The following is a 12,157-nucleotide window of genomic DNA, read 5'->3' on the forward strand; positions in this document are numbered from 1 at the left end:
CAACCTTGCAGAGTAACCACGGGGTCCATGCAATACCACAATATGGCTGCCCAAATTGTCACCGAACCCCCACCCTGTTTCACTCTTGGGGTGTAAACTCAGACAAAAGTTGGAAACAGTGTGAAACATGATTCATCCGACCAATTGACATTATTCCTTCGCTTTCTTCCGTTGCCCCACAGTCCAGGCTTTATAGCTTCGGCAACATGTTTTTCTGTTACAGGCACTTGCATCACTGATGAGTGGATTTGGAATTCTAGCTTTTCCCACATTTCCCTACTTATGTAAATGTGTTTCATGTTGTTTTGGTGCTATCAGGCTCCATGAGTGTGACATTCAGCAATGCCTTTTGCAACTGTTGTTTTCTTATTTTTCATTATAAATTTCTTCTGTGACTTTCCATCATGATCACACAACACACACTTTTGGCTGCATTGTGACTTAGCAGATACATTTTTCCACTTTCCCTGTATGTGGTATAAGTATTTGATACAGTGACTCTGTAAACACAAAACACTTCAGCTACCTTGGTCATGGAAGCATCTACCACGTGAGCACCAACAATTTGCCCACATTCAGATGGACTGAGTTCCAACATAATGCACTCATAACTACGCATAACACTGTTCTCACTGTGATGCAACAGATTGAAGACACTGCTAGGGCCACTTGTGGTCCAACACAACTGTGCAACGTGCAGGCTTGGCTAGCATCTGGATTTATGTTCAGGTATGCATTTCTTGTGGTGTTTACATTCTTCATAGGCCATGTTTCCCAAACTTTTAATATTCAGATAGTAATTTATGTTTTGTAGTTTTTATGGTCTAATTAATTAAGCTGAGCAATTTTTATTTTACAGAAAAATTTCATATTTAAAATTTCATAGTAACAAATGCTCTAAGAATTTCAACCCCACTAATAACTTTTCCCTGAAACATTGACCTATACTAATGTAAAGTGCTAAGTTTGGTGGCTATAGACAGGGAGAAGCAAAGGCATTTTTCATGGACAAATCTGATGTTATTTTATGTCAATTCTGGAGCTATTTTCTACCAATTTTGGTTTTATTTTTTGCTGGTTTTTGGTTTAGTTTCTGATGACTTATTTTTGAAGCACATATGTACTTTATTTGTGTCCTACTTCATTCTCTTTCAGTAATACATGGAAAATGAAAATATATCCATTGATTACATTATATTTATTGACATGACAAATAACGTTATTTACATTTTAAAAAGCCATTTACATTAAATACATTAAATCAGATGATTTAAAGAAAAATAATTTTCAACAGAAAGCACTGTCATAACTTAAAAGTTCTTTTCTGAGACATTATGCCGCCAGTCCACCAGCAGTTCAATACTGTGCTTGCTTGTGTGAATGAATGGTGTGTGTTTCTCTTTTTCCAATGAATGCTGTGGCTGAAAGCGTGTGTGTAAGTTTCATTGTGCCTGTCTGCTACTTAACGTGTAATCTTTATGGCAAATAGCAACCTGTCTTTTCCCACAGTGTTAGTATTTCACTGTAGTGTGGAAATGGTCACCTGGAGTCTAAGTTTGATCAAGGGGAACAGACTACCTTCAGCACAATATCAGACATTTGAAAACATCCACACATCCTGCTAGCACAGAAAGTTGCTTTTGCACTAAACTTTGAAGGGATTTATATCCCCTCAGAATATTGTATGTGGCTGTGACCTCCCATTCTAGGCAGACACAACAGACTCTTTGCTATGTCAGTATTAATAGAGTTCATTATCATCCCATGGTTTGAATAAGAACCTGGAGCTGTAAACATGTGAAAACAGACTTAATACACAGATCTGTGGTCATAATAGTAGTTGGCCTAGTCTGAAGGTGCAACCCAGAGATATAAGGAAATGTATGTTAGTTATATTATGCCATTAACTAAAATTAACTGACCATAAAATGTATGAAATAAGTCCATTTAAGTAGATTTTCAATACTTATATACATTTGCTCCAATTAAGGTTACATAAAACAAGACAGAGAAGAGGCAGTTGTTGAATTGTGATGATGATCACATTCACCTGGTCCTACTCCAAATCCCATGCCACTTTCCTTGACGTTGACCTCCATCTGTCCAATGGCCAGCTTCACACATCCGTCCACATCAAACCCACCAACAAGCAACAGTACCTCCATTATGACAGCTGCCACCCATTCCATATCAAACGGTCCCTTCCCTACAGCCTAGGTCTTCATGGCAAATGAATCTGCTCCAGTTCGGAATCCCTGAACCATTACACCAACAACCTGTAAACAGCTTTCGCATCCCGCAACTACCCTCCCGACGTGGTACAGAAGCAAATAACCAGAGCCACTTCCTCATCCCCTCAAACCCAGAATCTCCCACAGAAGAACCCCAAAAGTGCCCTACTTGTGACAAGATACTTTCCGGGACTGGATCAGACTCTGAATGTGGCTCTCCAGCAGGGATACAACTTCCTCAAATCCCGCCCTGAAATGAGATCCATCCTTCACGAAATCCTCCCCACTCCACCAAGAGTGTCTTTCTGCTGTCCACCTAACCTTCGTAACCTCTTAGTTCATCCCCAAACCACCTTCCCTACCCTCTGGCTCCTACCCTTGTAACCGCCTCCAGTGTAAAACCTGTCCCATGCACCCTCCCACCACCACCTACTCCAGTCCTGTAACCTGGAAGGTGTACACGATCAAAGGCAGAGCCATGTGTGAACGCACCCATGTGATTTACCAACTGACCTGCCTACACTGTGGGAATGACCAGCAACAAACTGTCCATTCGCATGAATGGGCACAGGCAGACAGTGTTTGTTGGTAATGAGGATCACCCTGTGGCTAAACATGCCTTGGTGCACGGCCAGCACATCTTGGCACAGTGTTACACTGTCCGGATACTTCCCACTAACACCAACCTATCAGAGCTCCGGAGATGGGAACTTGCCCTTCAGTATATCCTCTCTTCCCATTACCCACCAGGCCTCAACCTCCGCTAATTTCAAGTTGCCGCCGCTCATACCTCACCTGTCATTCAACAACATCTTTGCCTCTGTACTTCCGCCTCGACTGACATCTCTGCCCAAACTCTTTGCCTTTACAAATGTTTGCTTGTGTCTGTATATGTGCGGATGGATATGTGTGTGTGTGCGCGAGTGTATACGTGTCCTTTTTTCCCCCTAAGGTAAGTCTTTCCGCTCCCGGGATTGGAATGACTCCTTACCCTCTCCTTTAAAACCCGCATCCTTTCGTCTTTACCTCTCCTTCCCTCTTTCCTGATGGAGCAACCATGGGTTGCAAAAGCTTGAATTTTGTGTGTGTGTTTGTGTTTGTTTGTGTGTCTATCAACATGCCAATGCTTTTGTTTGGTAAGTTACATCATCTTTGTTTTTAGAAATCTTGTTCTGACTAGATAAGATTACGCTTAAGCTATCTTTGTAATCAGTCAGTGACTTGGGACATATCCCCTACAGACTTAAACATATGGCAGTAACACCCATCTACAAAACTGGAGATAAACAACAGAACTAGTTAACTACCTCTCAGTTTGGCTTTCCTAAAGGGTTTTCCAAACAGAAAGTAGTATAAGAACTCAGTATAAGACCTCACAAATGAAGTACTTACTATATAGCAGAGCTAAACAAGAAAAATTGCACTGTAGGTATATTTTCTAATCTTGCCAAACCCTTTGTGTGGATCACACTATTCTACATGGCACACTTCAGTGTTACGGTATTGGTGGCATCGCACTGGTGTAGATCAAATCTTAGCTCTGTAACAGAAAGCAGAGGGTCCAATTAAAAACTGCCTCTCCAGCATGGAAAAAAACCTCAGAATGGTGAAACAGACCACTTGATATGCTGCAGAGATTAGTCTGACTCAACTCTCATTTCTAGCCCACGTAAGTGATCGTCCAGTGATTTTAAATGGTGGTTTGAAAACTGTAATGTTTGCTGATGATCCAGTCATACTAATTGAGGGTTCGAACTCCACCATGGCAGACACAGCTTAGATGGTGGCTTGACAGGCCTGCAGGTGATTCACAGCTATAAGTTTAACTTCTCAGGAAGCTAACAGGGCGAGCATAGGGCCCAAAGACACTGCTTAGCTACTTGTTTTCCAGTGCTGCAATTTCACTCTCAGCTATATCTTTTCTTGGACTTATATTCTAGGACAGACTCCTTGCTGACAACCTAGGTCACTTGTAGAATGCCAATTACAGCTTTTCTTAACTTGTTCCCTTTTTTGCATTATGTATTTTGGTTAACTTAAGTTTGTTACCTACATCTGGATTTCACCTTCACTTTTTCAGAATTATTTTACAGAACATGTGGGGCATGCAAGGAAGGTCACCCAGTATCCAGTATGGTAGCCAGTCTTTGTAAGGGGTCGCCAGGCAAGTGTGCAGCGGTAGTGTCCTAACCATGTAAGCCCACATATAGCTGAGCTGTCACCTCTCCACATGTGTCTACGGGTAGGTGCCTGTCTATTTGGGGGGCACTGGGACTGCAGGCACTGGCTCTTGTGCCAGGCGGGCTCTGCTCTAGCCGGTTGATTGGAGAGCTCTCATTTTGAGTAGGTGACCTCATGGCAGATATTTGGCATCGTGAAAAGGACTGAAGTTATCAGCTGGTGACCGTGAGACTCCAGTAGTCTTTTCAGAGACTGTTGTTCAATGCAGTTCATTATGGCCCAAGGAACTTCTCCTCCTAGGCCACACTGTTGGAGGAAAGCAAAACAAAGCAACTTGTAGACACTCATCTACATTTACATGTATGTAAATACACTACAAGCCACCACATGGTGCTTGGTGGAGGGTACACTGTACCACTACTAGTCTTTCAGTTTCCTGTTCTATTCATAAGTAGAGTGAGATAAAAATGATGCCTAAAAGCCTCCATATGAGTCATAATTTCAATTATCTTCGTAGCTCTTAAATGATATGTATGCCAGTGATGGTACACACATTCTGCAGTCAGCTTCAAAGGCCAGTTCTCTAAATTTTCTCAATAGTGACTACGACCTATTGGTAGAACATTTAGAAAGTGCAACAGGATTCCCATTTTATTCACAAAGCACCTCCATAATTCTCACTTGTTGATTAAACCTACTGGTAACAGATCTAGCAGCCTCCCTCTGAACTGTCTTCCTTTAAGATTGTACACCTGTCAGGTTCCTTTCAGAGTATGCTGATACAATAGCCCCTTACTCAGCAATTGAATACAACTGCTCGCTCATCAATATCTCTGCACCTAAAGACTGAAAACTTGCCCAAATCACACCAATACCCACGAAAGGAAATAGGAGTCATCCACTGAATTACAGACCCATATTGATGACGATGATGAGTCCCATACTTCTTTACATACCGTAGGGGAGCGATGCGGCAAGGTCCTAATGGAGGTGGTTTTGCTATTGCCTTCCTCCGACCGTAATGGGGATGAATGATGATGATGAAGCCGACACAACAACTCCGTCATCTCAAGGCAGGAAAAATCCCTGACCCCGCCGGGAATCGAACCCGGGACCCCGTGCTCGGGAAGCGAGAACACTACCGCGAGACCACGAGCTGGGGACAGACCCATATTACTAAAACTGATTTGTAGTAGGATTTTGGAATATACACCGTGTTCAAACATTATGAATTACCTCAAAGAAAATAATTTATTGACAAATAGCTGACACAGATCCAGAAAACATCATTCTTTTGAAACACAGCTACCTCTTTATTCTTATGAAGTAATGAGTGCTACTGACAGGCAATGTCAGATTGATTCCATATTTTCAGATTTACAGAACACTTTTCACATCATTCCTCACAAGCAACTTCTAATTAAATTGCATGGCAATGGAGTATCATCTCAGTTGTGTGTCTTGATTCATGATCTCCTGTCAGAAAGGTTACAGTTCACATTGTTGCAGAAGAAGCTGAGTCGCACCATAGTGTAGTGGTTATGATACGAAATTGTTGCATGGAGGATCGTGAGTTCCAAACTCACCTGTACTGTACAGTTTTAATTTCTATATTTGGTTCGAGTACATTCTAGAAGTATCCACAAATGGCAAGAATCATTGTACTGGAAGGTTCTGTAGCTATATATATATATACTGTATGTGTTCTGGCCAAAGGCAGTTCGCTCCGTACTCTTGTATGTGCAAGTGCTGAATAAACCTTCGGTAAGTGAAGTTAGTGTTCGCCTCTCATCAAATTACACCTTCTTCTACATGACATTATTCTGGTGGAGGCGCTGGGTATTGGAACTTGCGGTAGTGCACATTATCAATGACACAGTGGCTCCCATCAGGCCATGACATGTTTACGTGGCGAGAAACCAGAGTTCGAGCCATACTCAACAGATCGCAATCTATCAGAGACAGAAGAAGAAGAAGGGGACATTATGATGACAGCAACTGTGTGCCACCACATGAGACATCCTTCTGGGTTCTTTGGTGATGACAGCCAAGATCCAAACAAGTGGCTGAAGGTATATGAGCATGTATCAAAATTTAACAAATGGGATGACACCGTATGTTTGGCTAACGTATTTTTCTACTTGGAGGGCACTGCCAAGCAAAGGTATGAGAACAACGAGGAGAAGTTCACAAGCTGGGAAGTGTTCCAGGCAGAACTACGCAAGTATTTTGGCAACACACGACAGAAGTGCAAGGCAGAAGATAAACTAAAGTGCAGGGCACAGTGTCCAGAAGAAACTACAGCATCCTACATTCAAGACATCTTAGAGCTATGTAAAATAGTGGATCTTAGAATGAAGGAGGAAGATAAGGTTGCACATCTCATGAAGGGTGTTGCTGAGGACATGTATCAAGACCTACTCCTGAAGGAGGTTTCGACAGCAGACGACTTCATGAAATGGTGCCAGTATATCCAGACAATGCATCAAAAAATAATTACACACAAGAAGTTTGAATGGCTTCCAAACATTGTATCAATGTCTGTGATGGAGGAAGCAACTGATTTCACAAGTGTTCTTTGTCAGATAGTGAGAGAGGAAGTTCAGAAGACACTTGGATTGCACGGCGAGCAAAAAACCGAGATGCTTCAAGAGGTCATAAGGGAGGAAGTGGAACAGACAGTGAACCCAATCTCTCATCCTTCATTTCCCTTTAAAAAAGTCGAGACACAGGTGGAGTTACGTTCCTACAATGCTGCATGAGGAACCTGTTTGGGCACCAAGGAAGACTGACGTCTGGGAGACCCAGGATAACCAACAAGTATGTTTCCACTCTGGATGACCGGAACATGTTGTGCGCTATTGCTGAGAAAGGAAGTGGATATTTGATGATGCCCATGCCAGAAGACAGCAGACTGATCTTAGCCAACGCCAACTCTGGGGTGATGAAGATGAACAAGATGACGTGGGTGCAGGACAATGTAGGTCACCATCGCCGCAAGGTAGCCACTGGAGAAGATGCTCCCCAACACGACGCTCAAGGTCTCTATCCCCGTTTAGAAGCTGCAGCCAATCACCTAGCTGCTGCAACCTGGGAAACTAAAGGGTGCGGCCTTCCTTTGAGGTGAGGCCGCTGAAAAGAAAAATCCTCTGCCGTCGATCACTACAAAAATGATAGGAAACTACATCGATATTCTCGTAGATGGCCGACCAGCCCAAGCTCCTGTGGACTCTGGAGCATCATATTCAGTTATTTTGGAGAAGTACCTATCGCCCGTTGCAAAAAACTGTATTCGTTGACAGCAAAACATCTCTACTGGAGGTGGTTAATGCGAAATATGTATAACCTACAGGAAGATGTACAATTTGTGTGGATATAAGTGGCCATACACAGTCCTTAGAATTCATCATCTTACAAGAGTGTAGTCATGATGTCATTCTTGGATGGGACTTTGTGATAGCTTCTCAGGAAATTATAGATTGTGGTCGCTCAAAGATTATGCTAGATGAGATGAGATACTGTGGACAAGAAGATGTGCATCTGAGTGTGTGGAGACTATGTGTGCTGGATGAAGTCATCATTCCTGCAGTCAGCACTAGAAAGGTAACTGTCACGTGTCATGCTATGCATCAACCCATGGATCTTGTGGTGGAATGTAAGAGAAGCATACCACTGAAGAATAACTTGGTCATCCCAGCCTCTGTTGTCTAATTTAAGAATGGATTCCATGAATTGTGGATAGTTAACTGTCGCCAAGAACCACAGATCCTTCCAAGACGCATGTGCATAGCAAATGCTGAGCCGTTAATTGAAGAACAGCTGAGTGTCATAGAAACCTCCCATATCAAGTCTGTAGGCAAAATTAGCACTATCACTATGAGACAAGACCTTCTAGCTCGACTATCACCAGATCTCATTAAGGAACAACATAAGAAGTTACTTGCCATTCTTCAAGAGTTCTCTGAATGCTTCAATCCACAGGTGAAGGGCAAGTCAGACAAATCGACAGTGAAGCGCCAGATTAGCACTGGAGACCATCAATCAAAAAGCCAGAGAGCATACTGTGTGTCAGCAATGGAACGTCGAATAATTTGCGATGAGGTAGAGAAAATGATGAAGAATGACATCATTCAGCCTTCGCAGAACCCATGGTCATCACCAGTGGTCCTCGTTAGGAAGAAGGATGGCAGTTGGCGCTTTTGTGATTATTACAGGAAGATTAATAAGGTAACTCAAAAGGATGTTTACCCTCTTTCATGAGTAGACGATACACTAGATTATCTGAAGGGGGCTAAGATTTTCTCAGCCATGGACATGTATTCGGGATACTGGCAATCGAAGTAGATGAGGCTGATCGTGAGAAAACTGCATTCATCACCCCTGAGGGCCTGTATGAGTTTAAGGTAATGCTGTTTGGTTTGTGGAATGCACCAGCAACTTTTGAACGGATGATGGATGATCTTCTAAGGGACCTGAAGTGGATGATGTGTCTTTGTTATTTAGATGACATTATAGTGTTCTCAGAGACATTTTATGAATATAAAAAAAAGACTGAGGGCTGTTCTTAAGTTTCTCCAACAAGGCGGACTGAAACTTAATCCAAGAAAGTGTCTTTTTGGAGCAAAAGAAATCAAAATACTTGGACACCTTGTGTCAAATGAAGGTCTGCGGCCAGACCCAGAAAAGATGAGATTTGTAATGGGATTTCCATTCCTATAAGTATTAGAGATGTGAGAAGCTTCCTTGGTTGATGTTCTTATCACCATAGTTTTATCAAAGACTTTTGTATCAAAGCCAGGCCCCTCCAAGAGTTGTTAAAAGATGATGCTAAATTTATCTGGGGTGGTGCTCAAAAAGATTATTTCAATGTGGTGCGAAAAGCTCTGACAACTGATCCTGTACTTGGTCTGTAAGATGAGAGAGCACCTACAGAACTACACACAGATGCCAGCGGGTATGGTATTGGTGCTGTTCTGGTGCAAATTTCGGATGGAAAAGAGAAGGTTATAGCCTATGTTTCTAGGACATTTACAAAAGCCAAGAGAAACTACTCAACTACAGAAAGAGAATGTCTTGCTGTGATCTGGGCCATGTGCAAATTTCAACAGTATCTCAATGAAAGGCCATTCACAGTTGTTACAGACAATCATTCACTTTGTTGGTTGACAGGTCTTAAGGATCCAAGAGGATGACTCACCAGGTGGGCACTACATCTTCAAGAGTATGACATTACCATAGTGTACAAAAGTGGAAGAAGACACCACGATGCCGACTGTCTCTCAAGAAACCCTCTCAAGAAGACCATCAAGACTTTGATGAAGATAGTGACTGTCTCACTGCACTCCAGGACCTCTCTGATGACAGAAGAAAGACTCCAAGATATCTCAAATTATGCTTGCCTTAAATCGGTCAGAGGACGTGAAAGGACAATTTAAGATAGTTAATGGATTTCTTTCACAAGAAAAACTTTGATCTATTTGGAAAGAGGTGGCTACCAGTGATTCCTAAACACATGCACTTAGATGTCCTACAGAAATTCCATGACACACCTGAGGCTGGACATTTAGGATCTATTAAGACATCTGGCCAGGTTTATTTAGGAGTGTCCGTCACTACGTGTCGCACTGTCGAGAGTGCCAGAGGAGAAAGGCAGTTCCTCAGAAACCATTTGGCTGACTCATACCAATTCCACCAGCTGAAACGCCTTTCCAGTGTGTGGAGATTGACCTTCTTGGACGATTTCCAATGTCTGCTAGTGGCAATAGATAGATTATTGTTTGCACTGATTATCTGACATGCTATGCCATTACAAAAGCTGTGAAAACAGCCGAAGCATCCGAGGTAGCCAAATTCATCATGGAAGATATTTTATTGGAACAAGGTGTCCCAAGGTTGTTAATTACAATTGAGGGAAAGTTTTTTAATTGAATCTTATGACAGAGATAAACTGTCGGTGTAACATTACTCATCACAAGACGACTACCTACCATCCGCAAACTAATGGGCTTACTTAATGCCTTAATAAGACCTTGGCTGACATGCTATCAATGTTCGTCAATGTTGAGCAGAGCAACTGGGATGAGGTGCTACCTTTCATGGCATTTGCCTACAACACTGCCAAATAAGACACCACAGGATTTACACCATTTTTCCTGGTGCATGGGCATGAGGCGACTGTGTTTCCATTACATCCTGATGACATGGACGACGACTATGTCAGCCAGGTGCTAACCAGAGCTGAGGAAGCTTGGCAGTTAGCTCGACTCCACATGCTGCAGTCTCAAGAAAACGATCACCGAATGTATGACGCAAGCCACCGCCTTGTTGTCTACCAGCCTGGTGACCTCGTCTGGATCTTCACTCCTGTTCTGAAGGTTGGTCTCTCTGAGAAGCTCCTCAGGCCCTACTTTGTACCTTATAAGGTTGTAAGACAGTTGTCTGATGCTACTTATGAAGTTGAAGATTTCGACCCCGACACAAGATGACGAAAGATCAGAGATATGGTCCATGTCCTTTGAATGAAGCCCTAGAAGGATCCTGCAACCCAGGGTAAATTCAAAGCTCCAGAAACAGGCAACAAGCGGAAAGGTGACAAAAAGTGTAGTGGCAAAAGAAGTAATAAGAAGATCACCGCCAAGGCGAGACTCAGTCATCGGGAGTCGGAGTATGCAGGACCGATGACTCGTTCCCGGACTAGGAGGACGTAACACCAAGATGCTGTTCTCTTAAGAAGGGAGCAATGTCATAGAAGAAGCTGAGTAGCACCGTGGTGTAGTGGTTATGATACTAAACAGTTGCATGGAGGGTCGTGAGTTCCAAACTCACCTGTACTGTCCAATTTTAATTTCTATATTCGGTTTGAGTACATTCTAGAAGTATCCACAAATGTCAAGAATCATTGTATTGGAATTTTTGGTAGCTGTATATATACTGTATATGTTCTGGCTGGAAGCAGTTTGTTCTGTGCTCTTGTATGTGGAGGAGCTGAATACTCCTTCGTTGAGTGAAGTTAGTGTACGTCATTCATCTAATTACACCTTCTTCTATGTGACAATATTAACTGGCAGAAAGTCATTGAGAAAAACAGAATAATATCTGGCATTCTCCAAGGAAGTATTATAGGTGCTCTGCTGTCCCTGATGTACATAAACAACACAGGAGACAATCTGAGCAGCCATCTTAGACTGTTTGCAGATGATGCTGTCATCTGCCATCTAGAAAAGCCATCAGGTGATCAAAAGCAATTGCGAAATGATTTAGACAAGATATGTGTGTAGTGTGAAAAATGACAGTTGGCTCTAAGTAATGAAAAATGTGAAGTGAGCCACCTGTAATAAAAGAAATTTGCTAAATTTTTATCAGATGATAAACAAATCTAAAGGCTATAAATTCAACTAAATACTTAAGGATTACAGTTATGAATAACTTAAATTGGAACCATCACATAGATATTGTTGTGGAGGGAAAGCAAACCAAAGACTGTGACATATTGGTAGAACATTTAGAAAGCACAACAGGTCTACTAAAGAGAATGGCCTACACTACACTTGTCCACCATCTTCTGGAGTATTGCTGTGCAGAGGGGATCTGTGTCAGATGAGACTGATAGAGAACATCAAAAAAGTTCAAAGAAGGGCAGCTCACTTTTACTATCGTGAAATAGATGTGAGAGTGCCACAAACATGATACATGAATTGGTGTGGCAATCATTAAAACAAAAGTATTTTTTATTGCAGCAGGGTCTT

The 12,157-nt window shown here is 42.2% G+C and overlaps 1 pseudogene; it reads right to left on the minus strand.

The window, feature by feature from the left end:
- The window catches only part of LOC126243660 (lysosomal alpha-mannosidase-like), a 275,619-nt pseudogene that overhangs the window by 45,575 nt on the left and 217,887 nt on the right, over window positions 1-12,157 (minus strand).

Source organism: Schistocerca nitens, chromosome 1 (assembly GCF_023898315.1).
Source record: "Schistocerca nitens isolate TAMUIC-IGC-003100 chromosome 1, iqSchNite1.1, whole genome shotgun sequence".
NCBI classification, from domain to species: Eukaryota; Metazoa; Arthropoda; class Insecta; order Orthoptera; family Acrididae; genus Schistocerca; species Schistocerca nitens.